This window comes from Pristiophorus japonicus, chromosome 19 (genome assembly GCF_044704955.1).
Source record: "Pristiophorus japonicus isolate sPriJap1 chromosome 19, sPriJap1.hap1, whole genome shotgun sequence".
Lineage (NCBI taxonomy): Eukaryota > Metazoa > Chordata > Chondrichthyes > Pristiophoridae > Pristiophorus > Pristiophorus japonicus.
In genome coordinates, this window is record NC_091995.1 from 4,589,260 (window position 1) to 4,614,823 (window position 25,564).

Consider the following 25,564-nt stretch of genomic DNA (forward strand, 5'->3'; position numbering starts at 1 on the left):
ATGAATTTTTTTTTAAAAAGAAGAATGTATTAAGGCAGAGCAGAGTAGACAGCAAGGATGTGATGTGGGCCTGGATGTCAAAGACACCGAGGAGATTAAAGTGGTTCATCCTGTGAAAGAGCTGTCCAATTTACACCCACACACAAGCCTTTCCCCATAACCCTGCAAATGAATCCTCTTCAAGTACATGTCCAATTGCCTTTTGAAAGTCCCTCTGGAATCTGCTTCCACCACCCTTTCACGTTCCAAATCTAAATAACCCTTTGTGAAAAAATATCTCCACATTTCCCCTCTAGGTCTCTTGCCAATTATTTTAAATCTATGACCTCTGGCTACTGATCCACTTGCCAGAAGAAACGGTTTCTCTCCGTTTGCTCAATCAAAACACCTCAGAATTTCGAATACCTCTATTAGGTGTCCCCTTGACCTTTTCTGCTCCAAGGAGAACAATCCCAGCTTCTGCAATCTCTCCACATAACTGAAATTCCTCATTCCTACGGTCATCTGAGTAAAGCTCCTTCTTACCCTCTCCAAGACTTGACATCCGTCCTCAAGTGTGGTTCACAGAATTCTACACAATACTCCAGCTCAGGCCTAACCAGTGATTTGTAAACGTTTAGCATGACTTCCTTATTTTTGAATTCAATGCCCCGTTACAAAGCCAAGTATCCCACAAGCTTTCTTGTCTGTCTTTATCAACTTGCCCTGCCATATTCAAAGATGTGAACCTGCACCCCAGTTCCTTTCATTCTTGCACAACCCTCAAAATAGTACCATTTAGATTACACTGCCTCTCCATGTTGTTTGCCCCACAGTGCATCACTTCACACTGATCTTGCATTGAATTGCATCTGCCATGTGTCAGCCCATTTCAGAATGGCAGGCAGTGATTAGTGGGGTACCGCAAGGTTCAGTGCTGGGAGCTCAGCTATTTACAATATACATTAATGATTTGGACGAAGGAATTGAATGCAATATCTCCAAGTTTGCAGATGACACTAAGCTGGGTGGCAGTGTGAGCTGTGAGGAGGATGCCAAGAGGCTGCATGGTGACTGGGACAGGTTAGGTGAGTGGGCAAATGCATGGCAGATGCAGTATAATGTAGATAAATGTGAGGTTATCCACTTTGGTGGCAAAAACAGGGAGGCAGAATATTATCTGAATGGTGACAGATTAGGAAAAGGGGAGGTGTAACAAGACCTGGGTGTCATAGTACATCAATCATTGAAAGTTGGCGTGCAGGTACAGCAGGCGGCAACTCACATGTTGGCCTTCATAGCGAGATGATTTGAGTATAGGAGCAGCGAGGTCTTACTGCAGTTGTACAGGGCCTTGGTGAGGCCACACCTTGAATACTGTGTACAGTTTTGGTCTCCTAATCTGAGGACGGACATTCTTGTTATTGAGGGAGTGCAGCAAAGGTTCACCAGACTGATTCCTGGGATGGCAGGACTGACATATGAAGACAGACTAGATCGACTCGGCTTATATTCACTGGAATTTAGAAGAATGCGAGGGGATCTCGTAGAAACATTTAACATTCTAACGGTTTGGACTAGTTGGATGCAGCAAGAATGTTCCCAACGTTGGGGAAGTCCAGACCCAGGGGTCACAGTCTGAGGATAAGGGTAAGCCATTTAGGACCGAGATGAGAAGAAACTTATTCACTCAGAGTTGTGAGCATGTGGAATTCTCTACCACAAAGTTGTTGAGGCCAGTTCGTTAGATATGTTCAAAAGGGATTTAGATGTGGCCCTTACGGCTAAAGGGATCAAGGGGTATGGAGAGAAAGCAGGAATGGGGTACTGAAGTTGCATGATCAGCCATGATCATTTTGAATGGTGGTGCAGGCTCAAAGGGCGGAATGGCCTACTCCTGCACCTATTTTCTATGTTTCTATATTTCACCAGTCTGTCGATGTCCTCGTGAATTCTGCTGCTATCCTCCTCACTATTCACTACGTTGCCAAGTTTTGTATCATCTGCAAACTTCAAAATTGTACTTTCTATACCCAAGTGCAGGTTATTTATATACAAGGAAAGCTTATCGTGAATGGTCTCAGATTTCTCACAGATTTGTCTCCATTCTGAATAAAATATCATCCTTTTCCTCATTCAGTTTTTCGACCAAGTTCCGTTCCTTTTCACCCAAAATATTGCGTAATTTAGAAAATTCAGAGTCGATGAGGTTCTGTGATTGAATCGACTGTTCCTATGAATATAAAAAGAGTTTGTTAAAGAAGGAAGCAAAACTATCGCAGGTCACCAGCACATTGATCACAATGCTTAATAAAAGCCAAGCTATGCTGCTGGAAATGCACAGGGATAGAGTTCTGTTAGCCAGACATGAGGTGTATAACACGCTACCCGTACAGGCACAGCCCACATCGGCCGACTGAGAATTCACCTTCATTTCGGAGATGCTCTCTTGCTGCTCAAACTCAAGATATTGAAGAGGTTTACTTCTCCCTCAGAGAATGTAGGATTGTGTTCATTTTCTCCTGGGATTGAAACACTGAGGTCGGAAGATAATTGGTAAAAAAATTCCAGGGAGGAAATGAGGGAAAACATTCATACACAGCGAGTTATGGTGATCTGGAACGCACTGCCTGAAAGGGCGGTGGAAGCAGATTCAATAGTAACTTTCAAATGGGAATTGGATAAATAGTTGAGTAGGAGACATTCACGAGGCTCTGGGGAAAGAGCAGGAAGTGAGACTAATGGGACAGCTCTTTCAAAGAGCCAGCACAGGCACGATGGGCAGAAAGGCTTCTCCTGTGCTGTGTGTGTCTATGTTTCTAGGTGCTGACAACAGAGTCAGCGCTTTGCTAAAATTAGGATTAATTCTTAGCTGGACCAACTGTTTTAACTTCACTTCATAAATGGTTGCATCTGGTGCAAAGCTGAAGTGGAGTCAAACTCTCTCCTGGCCCTCAATGAAAACTATTGATCTTCAGAGTTACTCTGCACATCTCCCCTCGCCATCAATCTCATACTGCTTTGCATCAAACACAGTAAGTGGCATGACTGTCCCAATCACACTGAGCCAGGACATACCGAGTTAAGACATACAGAACCAGCTGAACTATAAGCAGAAGTACTGAGCTTTCTATACTTCAACAACATTACAGATTCACACTAAGATTCCCACCCTCCTCCAGCTCACAAGATATCCTGAAATTTAAAGAAAATGCAAAGTCAGGCAACACCAAGTTTCCTATTGGGAAGGCGAGCAGGGGAGTTCTCCCTAGTGTCCTGGGTCAATATTTATCCCTCAAACAACATCACTAAAACAGATCAGCTGGTCATTGCCACATTGCTGTTCGTGGGATCTTGCTCTGTGCAAATTGGCTGCTGCGTTTCCTACTTTACAACACTGACGACACTTCAAAAGTACTTCATTGGCTGTAAAGCATTTTGGGACGTCTTGAGCTCGTGAAAGGCATGATATAAATGCAAGTCTTTCTTTTTACGGGACTAACACACACCATTATTGCAGCATGGCATGCCCTCTGCTAGAAACTGTCAGACACAAGTCAGCGACAGTGTGTGACTGAGATAGTCCTGACACAACATCATTTCCTGCCCTTGCTGATTCCATCATTTCTTACCCATACTCCGGCTATCAGCAGATTCTTTACACAAGTCTAATTTAAACACACACATACAATCCTTACAATAGAGTACAGCCCCCTCACACAAAACAGAAGATCCCATACACAGATTGTCTTTAACCCATGACTAAGATTACCCACCATTATATTATGGGGATGATTTGCATCCCTCCTCCGCCTCACCATTCACCCACCTCCTCCTCACCCCATCCTCCGCCTCACCCCATCCCCCTCCTCCCTCCCCAATGTACATTGGGCCCATACTCTCTGGAATTAAGAAGAAAGAGAGAGGTGTTCTCATTGAAACACAAGATTCTGAGGGGGACTGACAGGGTAGATGCTGAGAGGTTGTTTCCCCTGTCTGGAGAGTCTAGAACTAGGGAACATAGTCTCAGGATAAGCGGTCGGCCATTTAAGACTGAGATGAGGAGGGATGTAAATCTTTGGAATTCTCTATCCCAAAGGGCTGTGGATGCTGAGTCTCTGAGTATATTTAAGGCTGAAATCGATAGATTTTTGGACTCTGAGGGAATCAAGGGATATGGTGATCAGGCATGAAAGTGGAGTTAAGGTCGAAGATCAGCCATGATCTTATTGAATGGCGGAGCAGGCTCAAATTGTGAAGGGGGGGGGGGGTGTCCCTGATAATAAAGAATGTTTACCCAGTTTCCCCTTAATTGCATCTGTGCTATTCACCACAACCACTGCATGCAGTAGTGACTTCCACATTCTCAGCACTCTCTGGGTAAAAAAGTAATCCTCTTAAAACTGTGGCTTCGTATAGTGACAGGAGGAAGATAATTGCACCGAGAACTGCCCTCAACTCCTCCTGTCTATTTTTTCTGTGTTAACAATTTGGTTTTTTTTAGACTCAAAGGTTTAAGTCCTGCTCCAGAACCTTGAGCACAAAATCTAGGCTGACACTCCAATGCAGTGCTGAGGGAGCACTGTACTGTCGAAGGTGCCTTCTTTCAGTTGAGATCTTAAACCGAGCCCCCTCTACCCTCTCAGATGGATGTAAAAGATCTCTCGACATTATTTTGAAGAGCAGCGGAAGTTATCCACAATGCCCTGGCCAATATCTAGCTCTCAGAAAAATATTATTTGGTCACTAACACATTGCTGCTTGTGGGAGCTTGCCGTGCGCAGATTGATGGCCATGTTTCCTACATTACAACCACAAGTGCACGTCAAAAGTACTTCCAGATCACAACAATTCACTGTGTTAAAAAATAAAAGTTTCATGTCACCCTTGGTTCTTTATCAAATCACCTTAAATCGGTGTCAAAGACACCGAGCCACGTGAGGAGATATTAAGACAGGTGACCAAAAGCTCATCAAAGAGGTAGGTTTTAAGAAGCGGCTCAAAGGAGGAGAGAGGGGTAGAGAGGCTGTAGAGGTTTAGGGAGTGTTTGCTAGTGCTGTTGGGGAGGGTTTAAACTAATATGGCAGGGGGATGGGAATCTATGCAGGGAGGCAGAAGGAAACAAAATGAAGTAAGAAGCAAAAGACAGAAAGGCGATGAGTAAAAGTGGAGGGCAGAGAAACCCAAGGCAAAAAACAAAAAGGGCCACTTTACAGCAAAACACCAAAGAGCAGAAAACATTAGTGGAGTTGTGTACAGACCACCAAACAGTAGTAGTGAGGTTGGGGATGGCATCAAACAGGAAATTAGGGATGTGTGTAATAAAGGTACAGCGGTTATTATGGGTGACTTTGATCTACATATAGATTGGGCTAACCAAACTGGTAGCAATACTGTGGAGGAGGATTTTGTGGAGTGTATAAGGAATGGTTTTCTAGACCAATATGTCGAGGAACCAACGAGAGAGCAGGCCATCCTAGACTGGGTCTTGTGTAATGAGAGGGGATTAATTAGCAATCTTGTCATGCGAGGCCCCTTTGGGAAGAGTGACCATAATATGGTAGAATTATTCATTAAGATGGAGAGAGTGACTCAGTTAATTCAAAGACTAGGGTCCTGAACTTAAAGAAAGGTAACTTTGACAGTGTGAGACGTGAATTGGCTAGGATAGACTGGCGAATGATACTTAAAGGGTTGACGGTGGATAGGCAATGGCAGACATTTAAAGATCACATGGATGAACTATAACAATTGTACATCCGTGTCTGGCGTAAAAATAAAACGGGGAAGGTGGCTCAACCGTGTCTATCAAGGGAAATTAGGGACAGTGTTAAATCCAATGAGGAGGCATATAAATTGGCCAGAAAAACAGCAAACCTGAGGACTGGGAGAAATTTAGAATTCCCGGGGAAGAAGCGACTGTCCAGCTCGCTCACCAAACCCGTTGCCATGACGCCATGACGCCCTGGCTCCCCCACCCCCGAGTAATAACAAGAAGAATCCAAAATGTGAAATAAACCCCGCCCCGAGTATAAAAGCAGGCGGCCGTGAGCCGCTCCCACCGGCTCCAACTCGCCGAGACAAGGGCCCAGCACGGTGTCACTGGCACTCCGCCCAAACTCCGAGTCCGACTCCCACTGAGGCCTGGGCCCACCCCGGAAACCCACCTCTCACACTGAGTGACAGGCACTCCGGCCAATCCTCTTCCCCCCCGCTGTGATCCACACCGCACCGCCACTGGCCAATCAGCGCCGCCGGGAAGCGGGGTTTGCGGCCATGATTTGGGTTGAAAGAGGCTCGCGCTCGGAACTTGCTGGTTGGGTTTAAATATTTAATGTTTAACGGTCGGCAATCTTTGCCCCTGTGAGCGGGCGCGGGGTGTGTGCTGTGATTGGCCGGGAGGGGGACAACAACAACAACAACTTGTGTTTATATAGCGCCTTTAATGCAGTAAAAGGTCCCCAGATGCGTAACAGCAGTGTTATAAGACCAAACAGATAAATTTAACACTAGCCACACAGGAAGAAATTATCGCAAGGGAAAGCGGGAGGTTTTAAGGAGCGGATTGAAGGAGGAAAGTGAAGTGGAGAGGCGGAGAGGTTTAGGGAGGGAGTTCCAGAGCTTGGGGCCCAGGCAGCTGAAGGCACGGCCACCGATGGTGGAGCGATTATAATCAGGGATGGTCAGGAGGGCAGAATTAGAGGAGCGCAGACATCTCCGGGGGTTGTGGGGCTGGAGGAGATTACAGAGATAGGGAGGGGCGAGGGCCATGGAGGGATTTCTAAACAAGGGGGAGAATTTTGAAATCGAGACGTTGTTTAACCGGGAGCCAATGAAGGTCAGCGAGCACAGGGGGTGATGGGTGAGCGGGACTTGGTGCGAGTTAGGACACGGGCTGCCGAGTTTTGGATCATCTCTGGTTTACGGAGGGTAGAATGTGGGAGGCCAGCCAGGAGTGCGTTAGAATAGACAAGTCGAGAGGCAACAAAGGCATGGATGAGGGCTTGAGCAGCAGATGAGCTGAGGCAAGGGGTGGAGACGGGCGATGTTACAGAGGTGGTCATAATCTGTAAGCCACTGGCTCTTTGAAAGAGATGTCCCATTAGTCTCACTCCCTGCTCTTTCCCCAGAGCCCTGTGAATGTCTCCTACTCAACTATTTATCTAATTCCCTTTTGAAAGTTACTATTGAATCTGCTTCCCCCGCCCTTCCGGGCAGTGCGTTCCAGATCACCATAACTCACTGTGTAAGAATGTTTTCTCTCATTTCCCCCTGGATTTTTTGCCAATTAACTTCAGACCTTATTTAGTTTAAATTGCAGGTGAAAATGAACACAATCCTACATTCTCTGAGGCAGAAGAAAACCTCTTTTGACGATTTTGAGTTTAAGCAGTAAGCGAGCATCTCTGAAATGAAGATGAATTCTCAGTGGGCCGTGCCTTTACGGGTAGCGTGTTATGCACCCCATGCCCGGCTAACAGAACTCTATCCCTGTGCACTTTCAGCAGCTTGGCTTGGTGTTTATTAAGCACTGGGATTAATATGCTGGTGACTTGCAATGGTTTTGCTTCCTTCTTTAACAAACTCTTTTTGTCTTCACAGGAACAGTTGAATCAATCGCAGAACCTCATCGACTCCGAATTTTCTAAATTGTGCAACATTTTGGATGAAAAGGAATGGAACTTGGTCGAAGAACTGAATGAGAAAAAGGATGATATTTTACTCAGAATGGAGACACATCTGTGAGAAATCCGAGCCCATTCACGATAAGCTTTCCTTGTTGTAGATAAATAATTTGAATTTGGGTATCGAAAGTACAATTTTAAAGTTTGCAGGTGATACAAAACTTAGCAACGTTGTGAATAGTGAGCAGGATAGTAGCAGACTTCAGGAGGACATGGAGAGACTGGTGAAATGGGCAGACACATGGCAGATACAATTGAATGTGGATGAGTGTGAGGTGATGCACTTTGGGGAGGAACAACATGGAGAGGCAGTATAATCTAAACGGTTCTTTTTTGAGGGTTGTGCAAGAACAGAAGGAACTGGGGTAAATGTTCACAAATCTTTGAAGGTGGCAGGGCAAGTTGATAAGACAGTCAAGAAAACTTGTGGGATACTTGGCTTTGTAAATGGGGGCATTGAATTCAAAAACAAGGAAGTTATGCTAAACCTTTACAAATCACTGGTTAGGCCTCAGCTGGAGTATTGTGTAAAATTCTGTGAACCACACTTAAGGAAGGATGTCAAGGTCTTGGAGAGGGTAAGGGGGTTTACTAGGATGATCGTAGGAATGAGGGACTTCAGTTATGTGGAGAGATTGCAGAAACTGGGATTGTTCTCCTTGGAGCAGAAAAGGTCAAAGGGACACCTAATAGAGGTATTCCAAATTCTGAGGTGTTTTTGATTGAGCAAACGGGGAGAAACTGTTTCTTCTGGCAAGTGGATCGGTAGCCAGAGGTCATAGATTTAAAATAATTGGCAAGAAAACTAGAGGGGAAATGTGGAGATATTTTTTCACAAAGGGTTGTTTAGATTTGGAACCTGAAAGGGCGGTGGAAGCAGATTCCATAGGGACTTTCAAAAGGCAATTGGACATGCACTTGAAGAGAACTAATTTGCAGGGTTTTGTGGAAAAGTCTTGCATGTGGGAATAAATTGGACAGCTCTTTCACAGGATGAACCGCTTTAATCTCCTCGGTGTCTTTGGTACATCACATTCTTGCTGTCTGCTCTGCCTTTTGTTAATTAATTCACAGAATTGTGGAAATCTGGAACTCTCTCCCTCAAAAGACTGAATGCGAGGATCAAACAATTCAACATTTTCAAGACTGAGATGGGTAGATTATTGTTGGTTAAGGGCATCAAGGGATATGGAGCAAAAATGGGTAAATGCAGTTGAGGTACAGATCAGCCATGATCTAACTGAATGGTGGAACAGGCTCCTCCTGTCCCTGTGCACCATCCTCTGCAGTCAGCCATGTTTATAATATTCCCACAACACTGTAGTTCCCGAGTGCTACAGTAGCCTCGTGTTTTGGAATTGCTGATTCCTAATGCATTCAGCATTCCCGTCTATACAGCTTACTGTAGATGTTCCCATCTTTTGGCCCCCAGGTTACCCTTGTTAATGTTACCTGGTGCTTGTATATCATCCACCTGCTGTCTAGATTCCACTCTGTAATCAAAGTCATGTGGGATCACCTTTCCTCCTGGCCTTCTCCCTCCTATCCAATGTAAATGTTTCTTGCAGCTACTTCAAATGTTGCTGGCCAGTTCCATTGTTTTTATTTGGTCATCACTCTCCCATTTTTTGTCACAAGATCAACTCCATTTACTTTTCAAAGTCCCAGTATTTTAGCAGCAAGTTGACTGGCAGTTATTCATATTTGCGGGTTGTTTTACAAACCTCTTTTTCACCCAGAACAGGAAGTATGTCAAAGGAAATTGCCTTGATTATCTTGGCCATCCTTGCATGCTGGGGTTCAGAGCCCTTACAGGATTTCTTACATTGTCATTTAGCTCTTCCTGCTCCTCCAGTACCTTTTGTCATTTATCTTCAATGTGCACAGACCTATCTCTAGGTAACCAACTCATCATTATTACCACACTCATCACCACCCACCTCCCTACAGCCAGAATCTCCCTGCATCCCACCAACTGCATCTTTGTCCTAACCATGTTCTCTGCCTTCTGAAATACTTCTTCCTCCATGACTTGGTCTTCTGCATTAGGATTTAGGGCTTGATCTAATTGAATGGTGGAATGGGCTTGAAGGGCTGTAAGGCTTACTCCTGTTATTATGTCTTCACATAGTTGTGGCTTTCTCAGTGTCTTTACAAGCGTCCTTCCTGCTGTCAGTACATCCTCTATAATCTTATATGCTCGCTTTCCTCCAGCACTTATTTCTGTTTCTTGCTGCCCCTGTACCTGTTGCAAAAATCCCTGTCACAGCTCCCTAGTGACTTCCCTCAATATTGAGTACCAGCCCAACCACTTCACTAAACTCTGACTCAATTAGTCCAATACTATCCACTGGCCTTTGCTAATGAGCTTTACAATCGTTTCCTTCAATTAGTTCTCGTCCGCACCTCTCAAAGGCCCAAACCTTTTCCTTCAGGTTTTGGGCAGCTGAGATCAGCGAGTTGCTCCACACTTTACTATTGACTCTCGAGCTCTTTCATGCTGCAAAGTCGAGCCTTGTTTAGTCTGTTTGAGCACTGCCAGTGGTCTGCTGTGCGTTAACATGTCTATTTCAGGAGAGTCTGCCCGAGGAGCAGAGGTACGACATGCTCTCCAAAAATAACTGAACAACATTATAAAGTAGCATATTGAAGAGCTGGTTTTATTTTCTGCTGTTTAATATTTCATATTTATATTATTAGTGAAGCCGACCATCAGCCAAACATAGCGGAAGGCAGCCTGTCTCTGGGAGCATTTAAAGGGCCACCCAGCATAGAGTGCGGAGACATGTAATGGACATTCTCAACCCTGGTACGGAGGGCCTTTCCTGTTTTCTTACTTAACCCGTCAAATGCTCAATAAGTGGGCACATCTTAAGAATACCAGACACGAATACAAGAATGGAAATATTATCCATACCCACTTCAAATAAGAAAATAAATGAAATGGCAGCATTTGATGTCTGATTCATGATTTATAATGCAGCAATCAAATAATAATCACAACTATTTTAGGAGCAATTGGCCATTATAATTCATTCATTAGTAAGAAACAGTGATCTAGATCATTAACCTGGTACGGTGGGTTCTTTCATGGTTTAAAACTGGAAAATTAATACATGAGTATATTCACAACTGATTTGGTCAAATCACTTTCAATCACCGCCTGACTCCCCAAACCCTTTCCCCCATATAAAAGGCACAAGTCAGGAATGTGGTGGAATACTCTCCACTTTCCTGGATGAGTGCAGTTCCAACAAAGTTTCAGAAGCTCAACATCATCCAGGACAAAGCAGCCGCTTGATTGGCACCCGACCCATCACCTTAACCATTCACTCCCTCCAGCACCGTCGCACTGTGGCTGCAGTGTGTACTATCTACACATTGCACTGCAGCAACTTCCCAAACCCATGACCTCTACCACCTAGAGGGACAGGTGCAGGGGAACACCCTCACCTACAAGTTCCCCTCCAAGTTACACACCTTCCTCACTTGGAAATATATCAGCCGTTTCTTCATCGTGGCTGGGTCAAAACCCTGGAACTCCCTCCCTAACAGCACTGTGGGAGCACCTTCACCTCACAGACTGCAGCAGTTCAAAAAGGTGGCTCACCATCCCCTTCTCAAGGGCAATGAGGGATGGGCAATAAATGCTGGCCTTGCACCACCACATCCCAGGAATGAATGAACAAAATACAGAAGAGACTTTCAACATGAAATGTTCGCACATCCATGAAAAAAAGATGAAAGAACGGCCTTGAAGGGAGCAGAACACGGGGAAGGTTTAAAATATTTGTAAACAAAATGTAATCAGAAATATAATGGTTGTGATGTCAGGAATGTGTTTGTTTATAGGAGAGAGAGCTGTTTTCAAACAAAAATTACTTTTAACAGGCTCGCACACCACCCATTTGTACCTCAGAATTGCAATCAGGGTACGTCACGGGACCCCAGTTTGACGAGGTTCCCCCCCCCTGAAACAGGCGGGCGTTCCCGCTGCCCATCTCAGGACCCCACCCAAGGTGGCGATGGCTGAAGCGCCAGCATAAACTTTAGTGACATTTCCAGGAGACTATCACTCCGGTTACACCAGGCAGTGGCTCTTAAAATCAGTCCCATTAGTTCAGGAGAGGGACAGGAGGAGGCCATTTAACCCCTTGAGCATGCTGAGCTGTTTACTAAGGACCGCTTCTATTGTGCAGTTTAATAACAGGCTTGGCAGCAGAGGTGTTGCACTGATTCATCTCAAACACCGCCATGTAGCGCCACCTTCTGCCTGTGGAGCAACATTACAGGCAGGAAGGTCACCGGGTTCCTGCAGTTCACAGCTCATTCCACCCAGTGAGTTCCCCTCCACAATTCACCATCCATTTGTTTCTTCTCTCCCCACACCCCCCCCCACCCCCAACTCTCTATCCCCTCTCCCCAACCACCACCCCCGTTCTCTCTCTCCCCCTCCTGACCCAACCCCACCGCTCTCTCTCTCTCCATCCCCCCCGCTCTGTTCCTCCCCACTTTGTCTCCCCCTTTACCCCCCTCCCCACTCCCTTTCGGGGTCGGGGGAGAGACTCGCTGGAGATCGGGGGGAGAGACTCGCTCGGGATCGGGGGAGAGACTCGCTGGGGAACGGAGCAGAAAACACCGGGACTTCCACGGAGGGAGGTCACTGCTTCTGAAAATATAAAACATTACACCCACTCGCCTCAGCACTTTGGTGTTTTGTGGTAATGTAAAAAATAAAATGAACAAAATCTGGAACTGGAGCCTCAATGTACAACTAAATATTGTTTCCAGTTTAATGCACCACAAATTGGGGTTAAAATACCTGGGGGTTAAACACCTTCCATACTCAGCAACAACAACAACTTGCATTCGTAGAACACCTTTAACGTAGTAGCAAGATGCTACACGGGATTGTTATAAGATAAAGATTTGACACCAAGCCACATAAGACGAAATGACCAAAAGCTTGGTCAAAAAGAGATAGGTTTTCAGCAGCACCTTGAAAGAGGAAAGAGGCGGAGAGGTTTAGGGAGGGAGTTCCAGAGCTTGGGGCCCAGGCAGCTCAAGGCACAGCCATTGATGATTCAGCAATTATAATCAGGGATGCTCAAGAAGGCAGAATTTGAGGAGCGCAGATATCTCAGTATGTTGTGCGGCTGAAGGAGATTAAAGAGATGGGGAGGGGCGAGGCCATGGAGAGATTTGGAAATGTAAGAGCGAAAAACCTTAATCAGGTAAACTAATTCAATGTAATTAAAATAAAGTAAGAAAGACAGAGTAAGATTTAAAATGCGCTCATGGTAGAATAGCTGAATTAGGCAAAAATATTAAGGTCAGAGAAATTCTCTTAGGAGATAAGAATACCCACAAGATTTATATAGACAGCTCACAGAAATAATAAGAGGAGGCCACGATGTTCCAGCCACATGAGATAACAGGGACAATGCCTTTTTTAAGCAGAGGGTAGCCATATGTCTGCCAAGGACATTAGTATGAGAATTAGCCTGGGAAGACATTCCCAGAAATGTAACATATAACCTGTAGGGGGCTATTCCCTCGCAACAGTCGTCAGTACTGAATGTATCAATGGAATCATTAGAAATGACTGTAACCAATAAAATTAATGTAACTAGCACCCAATGATATTGCCTGTAACCTGTATTAACCAATATATTAGTAGCAGGTGGGCGGGGACTGATGGCAAATAACCAATGGAACACTTCTCTGCATAGTTCCACCATTTTGAGTGTATTTGGACTGTATAAGAATATAACTGCGTAGCTTGTCCCATGAAATTGGCATTGAGACCACTCAGTAACGGTACTGATGAGGCCGGATCTCCCTTGATTAATCAGGTTTTAATAAACAACTATTTTCTCTATAAAAGACCTTTCGTGTGAGTGTTATCGTTTTAATACTCCACAACAGAATGAAGGATGAGAATTTGAAATCGAGGCATTGCTTAACCGGGAGCCAATGTAGGTCTGCCGAGTTTTCGATGACCTCTAGTTTACATAGGGTAGAAAGTGGGAGGCCAGCCAGGAGTGCATTGGCATAGTCAAGTCTAGAAGTAACAAAGGCATGGATGAGAGTTTCAGCAACAGATGAGCTGAGGAAAGAGCTGAGACGGGCAATGTTACGGAAGTAGAAATAGGCGGTCTTATGCACGCTGCGGATATGTGGTCGAAAGTTTATTTCAGGGACAAGTATGACACCAAGGTTGCGAATATTCTGGTGCAGCCTCAGACAGAACTGGGGAGAGGGATGGAGTCAATAGCTAGGGAATGGAATTTGTGGAGGGGACAGAAAATCAACAGGAACCTTCCCATTGCTCTGGAGATATACTTTCTTGGAGAAGGAGGCCGCTTCAGTCCTGTGTCCTGAATGAGGACATTCCCCACATCAGCAATCTTCACACTCGCCCCACGTATGGACAGCACAGTGACCATGGGTGGAGACCTAAACTGTGCTCTTCACTCCCAACGGGACAAGCTCCCAGCATACACAGGGAAACAGGACAAGCAGACGGAGCAATCTGGGGGAAAGTAGTGACCTGGTTCCACACCAACCAATCGCACCCATACCGAGTTTTACAAGACCCTAATTATGGTGCTTATTCTGCTCCTACTGAAACCCCTACACCATGTGCTGGAGACAAGGACACAGACTTAGTCACAATCATGTTAATGCACATGAAAAGAAAGGTCACCACCACTGCTCATTGCAGGAAACTAAATCCCACCTAAATGCTGACGAGAAAATATTGGACAAGATCTTACCCTCCAGATATTTCTGGCCTGGTCCATGCAAACAAACAACCTGGGCAGCACCTGGTGACAAAACCCCTGTGGTTATTCATCGTGATGCACCACTGTCATACCTCTACCCTGATACTCTCCATGGATGCAGAAAATACATTTGTCGAGGGCGAGTGGAATGTTTCCTCAAGACAATTGAGTGAATAAAGCCTCGGTGACACTTTCAGGAAGTGGATTGCAATCCGCTTGTTGCCCATGCCCACAGTGACTGCATACCCCTCACCACTCCTCCTCCCCCAACAGGCAGACAGCCTGGAGGGTGAGTATTGTAGAGGAGGAAAGGTGCAGCTGGGAAGGGCGGGGGTTCCTCTTGCTGAAGTATGCAAATTATCGCTGGGTTCTGGAGGCTGTGGTTGATCTGACGGTCCCTGTGTTGGTCATATTCGGGGAGCTGACATTTGCAGCTGACCAGTTGAAGGTGATGCTTTTTAGAAGGTGGATTTGGTGCTTGAATAACTCATGAATTCCATTCTAGTCACTTTTACGCACGTTCTTCTGCAACTACTTAGAACTAAAAGATGCTTTCTATTGTATTTTTATGTATAACGAATCAAATTATGAGGTTATAAATCAGGACAAAGGAACATATATGCGTTTTACCGGGGTTAATGGTGTCCATTATTTCTCTCCACACTGTGAACAGTAAAGGACCGTCGAATTTTTCGATCGACAGGGCGGCATCTGCTAATGTCAGGACATTACCGTCATCACTGATCCTGCAAATATCAAACAATTGGTTACAAATTGAACATAAACACTTTTCTGAGTTATTTTACCAAATTATGCATTAAAGAACATGTCCTTCCTCCGCTTCTGATGGGTTTCCTCCTGAAATAAATAAAACACAAATCTGAGTTGATCGACTGACTGTCTAAATCCAGACAATACAAATGATTCCCAGATTGTGACAAGCTGCTGATAATTCAAAACTCTCAATGCTGCGGACACACAAATATAGGAAGAGGATATTAGAAAAAGGATATAGATGTACAGGAGAAAGTACAGGAGAAAGGAGAAAGAGATGGTCGTCTTCACTAATAATGTAAATATGAAATATTAAACAGAAAATAAAACCAGCTCTTCAATATCCTGTTTTATAATGTTGTTCCGTTATTTTTGGAGAGCGTGTCATACCTCTGCTCCTCGGGCGGACTCTCCTGAAATAGACAAACACAAATGTTAACGCACAGCAGACCGCTGGCAGTGCTCAAACAGACTAAACAAGGCTCGACTTTGCAGCATGAAAGAGCTCGAGAGTCAATAGTAAAGTTTGGAGCAACTCGCTGATCTCAGCTGCCCAAAACCTGAAGGAAAAGGTTTGGGTCTTTGAGAGGAGCGGACGGGAACTAATGGAAGGAAACGATTGTAAAGCTCATTAGCAAAGGCCAGTGGATAGTATTGGACTAATTGAGTCAGAGTTTAGTGAAGTGGATGGGCTGGTACTCAATATTGAGAGCGAGTCACTGGGCACCTGTGACAGGGATTTTTGCAACAGGTACAGGGGCAGCAAGAAACAGAAATAAGTGCTGGAGGAAACTGAGCACATAACAGAGAATGCACTCTCAGCAGGAAGAATGCTTGTAAAGACACTGAGAAAGCCACAACAATTTGCAGATACAGGAACATAGGAACAGGAGTCAGCCATTCCATCATTCAATTAGATCAAGCACTAACTCCTTTATTCAGAAGACCAAGTCATGGAGGAAGTAGTTCAGAAGCCAGAGAACATGGTGAGGACAAAGATGCAGTTGGGGAGGTGCAGGGAGATTCTGGTTGTAGGAAGGTGGATGGTGATGATTGTGGAAATGATCACGAGTTGGTTACCTAGGGATAGAATCATAGAAGTTTACAGCACGGAAGGAGGCCATTTCGGCCCATCGTGTCCACACCAGCCAACAAGAGGCGATCCAGCCTAATCCCATTTTCGTGGTCTAGGTCTGTAACCCTGCAGGTTACAGCACAAGTGCACATCCAAGTACTTTTTAAATGTGGTGAGGGTTTCTGCCTCTACTACCCTTTCACACAGTGAGTTCCAGACCCCCACAACCCTCTGCATGAAAATATTTCCCTTCAAATCCCCTCTAAACATTCCACCAATTATTTGAAATTTATGTCCCCTGGTTGTTGACCCCTCTGCTAAGGGAAATAGGCCCTTTCTATCCACTATACCTAGGCCCCTCATAATTTTATACACGTCAATGAGGTCACCCCTCAGCCTCCTCTGTTCCAAGGAAAACAAACCCAGCCTATCCAATCTGTCCTCATAGCTAAGATTCTCCAATCCCAGCAACATCCTCGTAAATCTCCTCTGTACCCTCTCCAGTGCAATCACATCCTTCCTGTAATGCGGTGCCCAGAACTGCACACAGTACTGCAGCTGTGGCCTAACCAGTGTTTTATACAGTTTAAGCATAACCCACCTGCTCTTATATTCTATGCCTCGGCTAAAAAGGCATGCCTTCTTCATCACCTTATCCACCTGGTCTGCTACCTTCACGGAGAGTTCTGTGGACATGCACTCCCGGGTCCCTTTGTCTGTACACATTGAAGATAAATGACAAAACGGTACTGGAGGAACAGGAAGGGCTAAATGACAATGTAAGAAATGCTGCAAGAGCACTGAACTCTCCCATGCAAGGATGGCCTAAAAAAAAATCAAGGCAATTTTCCTTTGTTATACGTCCTGTTTTTGGTGAAAAAGTATTTTGCAAAGAGAATCGCACATATGAATAATAAGAAACATAACATAAGAAATAAGAGCACGAGTAGGCCATTTGGCTCCTCGAGCCTGTTTCGTTATTTAATACGATCATGGCTGATCTGATCATGGACTCATGTCCACTTCCCTGCCCGCTCCCCATAACCTATAACCCCTTATTCCCTTATCGGTTAAGAAACTGTCTATCTGTCTTAAATTTAATTAAATCACCCGGCTTCCACAGCTCTGAGGCAGAAAATTGCACAGATTTACAATCCTCAGAGAAAAAATTCCTCCTCATCTCAGTTTTAAATGGGTGGCCCCTTATTCTTAGATTATGCCCCCTAGTTCCAGTCTCCCCTGTCAGTGGAAACATCTTCTCTGCTTCCACCTTGTCAAGCCCCCTCATAATCTTATACATTTCGACAAGATCACCTCTCATTCTTCTGAATTCCAATGAGTAGAGGCCCAACCTTTCCTCATAAGTCAACCCCCTCATCTCCGGAATCAACCTAGTGAACCTTCTCTGAACTGTCTCCAAAGCAAGTATCTTAAATATGGAAACCAAAACTGCACGCAGTTTTCTAGGTACGGCCTCACCAATACCTTGTATAACGATAGCAAGACTTCCCTGCTTTTATACTCCATCCCCTTTGCAATAAAGGCCAAGATTCCACTGGCCTTCCTGATCACTTGTTGTACCTGCATACTAACCTTGTGTTCGTTCACCAGGACCCCCAGGTCCTGCGATACTGCAGCACTTTGCAATTTTTCACTGTTTAAAAAAGTAACTTGCTCTTTGATTCTTTTCTGCCAAAGTGCATAACCTCACACTTTCCAACATTATACTCCAGCTACCAAATTTTTGTCCACTCACTTTTTCCAGATGTTGTGTCCTCTCTCATTGCTTTTCCTCCCATCTTTGTATCGTCAGCAAACTTGGCTACGTTACAAAGTTATCCAAGTCATTAATATAGATTGTAAATAGTTGGGGTCTCAGCACTGATCCCTGTGGCACCCCACTGGTTACTGATTGCCAACCCGAGAATGAACCATTTCATCCCAACTCTCAGTTTTCTGTTAGTTAGCCAATCCGCTATCCATGCTAATATTACCCCCAACCTCGTGAACTTTTATCTTGTGCAATAACATTTTATGTGGCACCTTGTCAAATGCCTTCTGGAAGTCCAAATACACCACATCCACTGGTTCCCCGTTATCCACCCTGTTAGTTATATCCTCTCAGAATTCCAGCAAGTTTGTCAAACATGACTTTCCCTTCATAAATCCATGCTGACTCTGCCTGACTGAATTATGCTTTCCCAAATGTCCTACTGCTGCTTCTTTAGTAATGCATTCCAACATTTTCCCAACCACAGATGTCATGCTAACTGGTTTATAGGTTCCTGCTTTTTGTCTGCCAAGTTTTTTTAAATAGGGGCATTACATTTACAGTTTTCCAATCTGCTGGGACCTCTCCAGAATCCAGTGGATTTTCGTAAATTACAACAAATGCATCCATCATCACTGCCGCTACTTCCCTTAAGACCCTAGGATTCAATCCATCAGGTCCAGGGGATTTATCCGCCTTCAGTCCCTTTATCATACTGAGTACCACCTCCTTAGTGATTGTGATTGTGTTAAGTTCCTTCCCCTCTTTAGCCCCTTGATTACCACTGTTGGGATATTTTTTAGTGTCCTCTACCGTAAGGACTGATACAAAATATTTGTTCAGAGTTTCTGCCATCTCCATGCTCCCCATTACTAATTCCCCATTCTCATCCTCTAAGTGATCAACATTTACTTTAGCCACTCTTTTCCTTTTTATATATCTGTAGAAACTTTTGCTATCTGTTTTTATATTTCCTGCTAGTTTACTTTCCTAATCATTTTTTTATTCGCTCTTTGCTGGCTTTTAAAAGCTTCCCAATCTTCTGTCCTCCCACTAGTTTTGGCCACTTTGTATGCCATTGTTTTTAATTGGATACTGTCCTTTATTTCTTTAGTTAGCCACGGATAGCTATATTTTCTTTTACACCATTTCCTCCTCACTGGAATATATTTTTCTTGAGAGTTATGAAATATCTTCTGAAATGTACGCCACTGTTCATCAACTGTCCTACACTTTAATCTATTTTCCCAGTCCACTTTGGCCAACTCTGCCCTCATACCTTTGTAGTCTCCTTCATTTAAGCTTGGTACGCTGGTTTGAGATCCAACTTTCTCGCCCTCCATCTGAATTTGAAATTCAACCATACTATGATCACTCATTTCAAGGGGATCCTTTACAAGCCGATAGGATTAATAAACAATTTCATTATACAGGACCAGATCGAAGATAGCCTGCCCCCTGGTTGGTTCCGTTACATACTGATCAAGGAACCAGTTCCTATGCACTCTATGAACTCTTCCTCAAGGCTACCTTGACCAATTTGATTTGTCCAATCAATATGGAGGTTAAAATCACCCATGATTATTGCTGTTCTCTTTTTACAACACCCACTATTTCTTGGTTAATACTCCGATCAACAGAGTTGCTATTGTTGGGGGCCTATAGACTATGCCCACAGTGACTTTTTCCCCTCATTATTCCTTATCTGCACCCAAAATGTTTCAACATCCTGATCATTTGAGCCAATATCGTTTCTCACTGTTGCAGTGATTCCATCCTTCATCAACAGATCTACCCCACCTCCTTTTCTTTGTCTGTCCTTCTGAATTGTCAAGTACCCCTGAATGTTTAGTTCCCAGTCCTGGTCACCTTGCAACCACATCTCTGTTATGGCTACCAGATCATACCCATTTGTAACTATTTGTGCCAACATCTCATCTACTTTGTTATGAACGCTGCGTACATTCAGATAAAGAACTTTTAAATGTGTTTTCTTCCTGTTTTCTCCTGCTATGGCTCCTCGGGCGTACTCTCCTGAAATAGACAGAAACACAAATGTTAACGCACAGCAGACCGATAGCAGTGCCCAAACAGACTAAACAAGACTGACTTTGCAGCACGAAAGAGCCCGAGAGTCAACAGTAAAGTGTGGAGCAACTCGCTGATCTGAAAATCTAATGATAAACGGCGAATGGATAGTATTGGACGAATTGAGTCAGACTTTAGTGAAGTAGATGGGCTGGTACTCAATATTGAGGGCGAGTCACTGGGGACCTGTGACAGAGATTTTTGCAACATAGAAACATAGAAACATAGAAAATAGGTGCAGGAGTAGGCCATTCGGCCCTTCTAGCCTGCACCGTCATTCAATGAGTTCATGGCTGAACATGCAACTTCAGTACCCCAACAGGGTCAGCAAGAAACAGAAAGAAGAAAGAAATCGAGCACAAAAGATAATAGAGAATACACTGACGGCAGGACAATCTCCTGTAAAGACGCTGAGAAAGCCACAACAATGTGAGATATAGGAACATAGGAACAGGAGTAGGCCATTCAACACCTCGAGCCTGTTCCACCATTCAATTAGATCAAGGACTAACTCCGAATGCAGAAGACCAAGTCATAGAGGAAGAAGTAGTTCAGAAGCCAGAGAACATGGTTAGGACAAAGATGCAGTTATGAGATGCAGGGAGATTCTGGCTGTAGGGAGGTGGGTGGTGATGAGTGTGGTAATGATGATGAGTTGGTTACCTAGAGATAGGTCTGTGCGCATTGAAGATAAATGACAAAAGATACTGGAGGAGCAGGGAGGCCTAAATGACAATGTAAGAAATCCTGTAAGGACTCTGAACCCTCCCATGCAAGGATGGCCTAGAAAATCAAGGCAATTCCCTTTGACATACTTCCTGTTCTGGGTGATAAAGATCTTTGCAAAACAACTCGTAAATATTAATAACTGCCAGTCAACTTGCTGCTAAAATAATATGGGACTTTGAAAAGTAAATGGTATTGTTCTTGTGACAAAAAGTGGGAGAGAGATGACTAAATAAAAACAATGGAACTGGTCAGGAACATTGAAGTAGCTGCAGGAAGCATTTACATTGGATAGGAGGGAGAAGGCCAGGAGGAAAGGTGATCCACATGACATTGATTACAGAGTGGAATCTAGACAGCAGGTGGGTGATATACAAGCACCAGGTAACATTAACAAGGGAAACTGGGGGCCAAAAGATGGGAACATCTACAGTAAGCTGTATAGACGTGAATGCGGAATGCATTAGGGATCAGCAATTCCAAAACATGAGGCTACTGTAGCACTCGGGAACTACAGTGTTGTGGGAATATTATAAACATGGCTGACTGCAGAGGATGGTGCACAGGGACAGGAGGAGCCTGTTCCACCATTCAGTTAGATCATGGCTGATCTGTACCTCAACTGCATTTACCCACTTTTGCTCCATATCCCTTGATGCCCTTAACCAACAATAATCTACCCATCTCAGTCTTGGAAATGTTGAAATGTTTGATCCTCGCATTCAGTCTTTAGAGCGAGAGTGTTCTAGATTTCCACAACTCCCTAAAAAAAAAGAAAAAAGTATTAAGGCAGAGCAGAGTGGACAGCAAGGATGTGATGTGGGCCTGGATGTCAAAGACAGTGAGGAGATTAAAGCAGTTCATCCTGTGAAAGAGCTCTCCAATTTATTCCCACACCCAAGTCTTTCCCCATAACCTTGCAAATTAATCCTCTTCAAGTACATGTCCAATTGCCTTTTGAAAGTCCCTCTGGAATCTACTTCCAACACCCTTTCAGTTTCCAAATCTAAATAACACTTTGTGAAAAAATATCTCCACATTTCCCCTCGAGTTCTCTTGCCAATTATTTTAAATCTATGACCTCTGGCTACTGATCCACTTGCCAGAAGAAACGGTTTCTCCCCGTTTGCTCAATCAAACCCCTCAGAATTTTGAATACCTCTATTAGGTGTCCCCCGTGACCTTCTCTGCTCCAAGGAGAGCAATTCCAGATTCTGCAATCTCTCCATTTAACTCAAGTCCCTCATTCCTATTGTCATCCGAGTAAACCTCCTTCTTACCCTCTCCAGGACCTTGACATCCTTCCTCAAGTGGGGTTCCCAGAATTCTACACAATACTCCAGCTGAGGCCTAACCAGTGATTTGCAAAGGTTTAGTATGACTTCCTTGTTTTTGAATTCAGTGCCCCTATTTACAAAGCCAAGTATCCCACAAGCTTTCTCGGCTGTCTTATTAACTTGCCCTGACACCTTCAAAGATTTGTGAACATTTACCCCAGATCCTTCTGTTCTTGCACAATCCTCAAAATAGCACCATGAAGATTATACTGCCTCTCCATGTTGTTTGCCCCACAATGCATCACTTCACACTCATCCACATTAAATTGTATCTGCCATGTGTCTGCCCATTTCTCCAGTCTGTCCTCCTCAAGTCTGCTACTATCCTGCTCACTATTCCCTACATTGCCAAGTTTTGTATCATCTGATAATTTCAAAATTGTATTTTCTATCCCCAAGTGCAGGTTATTTATCTACAAGGAAAGCTTATCATGAATGGTCTCGGATTTCTCGCAGATTTGTCTCCATTCTGAATAAAATATCATCCTTTTCTTCATTCAGTTCTTCGACCAAGTTCCATTCCTCTTCATCAAAAATATTGCGCAATGTAGAAAATTCAGAGGCGATGAGGTTCTGCGATTGATTCGACTGCTCCTGTGAAGACAAAAAGAGTTTGTTAAAGGAGGAAGCAAAACTATCGCAGGTCACCAGTACATTGATCACAATGCTTAATAAACACCAAGCCACACTGCTGAAAATGCATAGGGATAGAGTTCTGTTCGCCAGGCATGGGGTGCATAACACGCTACCCATAGAGGCACAGACCACATCGGCCCACTGAGAACTCACCTTCATTTCGGAGATGTTCTCTTACTGTTTAAGCTCAAAATCGTCAAGGGGTTTTCTTCTGCCTCAGAGAATGTAGGATTGTGTTCATTTTCACCTGAAATTTAAATTAAATAAGGTCTGAAGCAAAAAAAAACAGGGGGGAAATGAGGGGAATGCACTGCCTGAAAGGGCAGGGGAAGCAGATTCAATATAGTAACTTTCAAAAGAGAATTGGATAAATAGTTGAGTAGGAGACATTCACAGGGCTCTGGGGAAAGAGCAGGGAGTGAGACTAATGGGACAGCTCTTTCAAAGAGCCAGCACAGGCACGATGGGCAGAATGGCCTCCTCCTGTGCTGTGTGTGTCTATGATTCTAGGCACTGACAACAGAGTCAGGGCTTTGCTAAAATTAGATTAAAAAAGTGAATTAAAAAAAATTCTTAGCTCGAATAACTGTTTTAACTGCACTCCATAATGGTTGCAGTTGTTGCAAAGCTGAAGTGGAGTCAAACTCTCTCCTGGCCCACAGTCAATGGAAACTATTGATCTTCAGAGTTACTCTGCACATCTCCCCTCGCCATCAATCTCAAACTGCTTTGCATCAACACACAGTAAGTGGCATGACTGTCCCAATCACACTGAGCCGGGACATACTGAGTTACGACATGCAGAATCAGCTGAACTATAAACAGAAGAACTGAGCTTTCTATACTTCAACAACATTACAGATTCACACTAAGATTCCCGCCCCCCTCCAGCTCACAAGATATCCTGAAATGTAAATAAAATGCAAAGTCAGGCAACACCAAGTTTCCTATTTGGAAGGAGAGCAGGGGAGTTCTCCCGAGTGTCCTGGGCCAATATTTATCCCTCAAACAACATCACAAACAGATGAGCTGGTCATTGCCACATTGCTGTTCGTGGGATCTTGCTGTGTGCAAATTGGCTGCTGCGTTTTCTACTTTACAATATTGATTACACTTCAAAAGTACTTCATTGGCTGTAAAGCACTTTGGGACGTCCTGAGCTTGTGAAAGGCGCGATATAAATGCAAGTCTTTCTTTCTAAGGGACTAACACACACCATTATTGCAGCATGACATGCCCTCTGCTAGAAACTGTCAGACACGAGTCAGCGACAGTGTGTGACTGAAATAGTCCTGATACAGTATCATTTCTTGCCTATACTCCGGCTATCAGCAGATTCTTTACACAAGTCTAATTTAAGCACATACATACACACCTTACAATAGACGACAGCCCCCTCACACAAAACAGAAGATCCCATGCACAGATTGTCTTTCACCCATGACTAAGATTACCCATTATATGATGGGGATTATTTGTATCCCACCTCCTCCTCACCTCACCCCCTTCCTCTCCCCCCTCCCCAATGTGCATTGGGCCCATACTCTCTGGAATTAAGAAGAAAGAGAGGTGTTCTCATTGAAACACAAGATTCTGAGGGGGACTGACAGGGTAGATGCTGAGAGGTTGTTTCCCTTGTCTGGAGAGTCTAGAACTAGGGGACATAGTCTCAGGATAAGCAGTCGGCCATTGAAGACTGAGATGAGGAATTTCTTTGCTGAGAGGGATGTGAATCTTTGGAATTCTCTATCCCAAAGGGCTGTGGATGCTGAGTCTCTGAGTATATTTAAGGCTGAAATCGATAGATTTTTGAAATCTGGCGGAATCAAGGGTTCTGGTGATCAGGCAGGAAAGTGGAGTTATGGTCAAAGATCAGCTATAATCTTATTGAATGGCGTAGCAGACTCGAATGGTAAGGGGTGGGCGGGTGTTGGCCCTGATAATAAAGGATGACAGCAAAGGATAATAAAGAATGTTTACCTAATTTCCCCTTAATTGCATCTGTGCTATTCGCCTCAACCACTGCATGCGATAGTGAATTCCACATTCTCAGCACTCTCTGGGTAAAGAAGTATTCCTCTTAAAACTGCGCCTTCATATAGTGACAGAAGGGAGCTAATTGCACCGAGAACTGCCCCCAACTCCTCCTATCTTTTTTTCTGTATTACCAGTTTGGGTTTTTTAAGGCTCAGAAGGTTATGGGTTTAAGTCCTGCTCCAGAATCTTGAGCACAAAATCTAGGCTGACACTCCAATGCAGTGCTGAGGGAGCACTGCACTGTCGGAGGTGCCTTCTTTCAGATGAGATCTTAAACCGAGCCCCCTCTACCCTCTCAGGTGGATGTAAAAGATTTCATGACACTATTTTGAAGAGCATACCCACAATGCCATGGCCAATATTTAGACCTCAAAAAACATTATTTGGTCGCTAACACATAGCTGCTTGTGGAAGCTTGCCGTCTGCAGTTTGATGGCCATGTTTCCTACATTACAACACAAGTACACTTCAAAAGTACTTCCAGATCACAACAACTCGCTGTGTTAAAAAAATGATTCATGGTGCCCCTGGTTCTTTATCGAATCACCTTAAATCGGTGTCAAACAATTGACACTGAGCCACGTGAAGCGATATTAAGACAGGTGACCAAAAGCTAGTCAAAGAGGTAGGTTTTAAGAAGCGGCTTAAAGGAGGAGAGAGGCTGTACA

General features: G+C 44.2%; 2 protein-coding genes and 1 long non-coding RNA gene across 5 annotated transcripts in view; 1 reads left to right on the forward strand and 2 right to left on the reverse strand.

Annotated features, from left to right (window-relative positions):
* The window catches only part of LOC139229651 (zinc-binding protein A33-like), a 29,290-nt gene extending 11,949 nt beyond the window's left edge, over positions 1-17,341 (reverse strand). For both annotated transcript variants that reach the window (XR_011587771.1, XM_070861173.1), the window contains exons 1-2: positions 15,083-17,341; positions 2,073-2,212 (exon numbers count right to left, since the gene is read on the reverse strand). The gene's annotated coding sequence lies outside the window, so the exon portion shown is untranslated. The remainder of the gene's footprint in view (positions 1-2,072; positions 2,213-15,082) is intronic.
* LOC139229653 (uncharacterized) lies at positions 6,236-10,826 on the forward strand. Of its 2 annotated transcripts, none has more exons than XR_011587775.1 (3): positions 6,236-6,295; positions 7,582-7,721; positions 10,365-10,826. It is a non-coding gene; the product is annotated as an uncharacterized lncRNA (long non-coding RNA). The 2 variants fall into 2 exon arrangements; XR_011587776.1 differs by lacking the exon at positions 6,236-6,295 and adding an exon at positions 6,828-7,371.
* The window catches only part of LOC139229650 (nuclear factor 7, ovary-like), a 43,850-nt gene continuing 35,626 nt past the window's right edge, over positions 17,341-25,564 (reverse strand). The window contains exons 9-11 of the mRNA XM_070861171.1: positions 23,013-23,106; positions 21,567-22,817; positions 17,341-20,106 (exon numbers count right to left, since the gene is read on the reverse strand). The gene's annotated coding sequence lies outside the window, so the exon portion shown is untranslated. The remainder of the gene's footprint in view (positions 20,107-21,566; positions 22,818-23,012; positions 23,107-25,564) is intronic.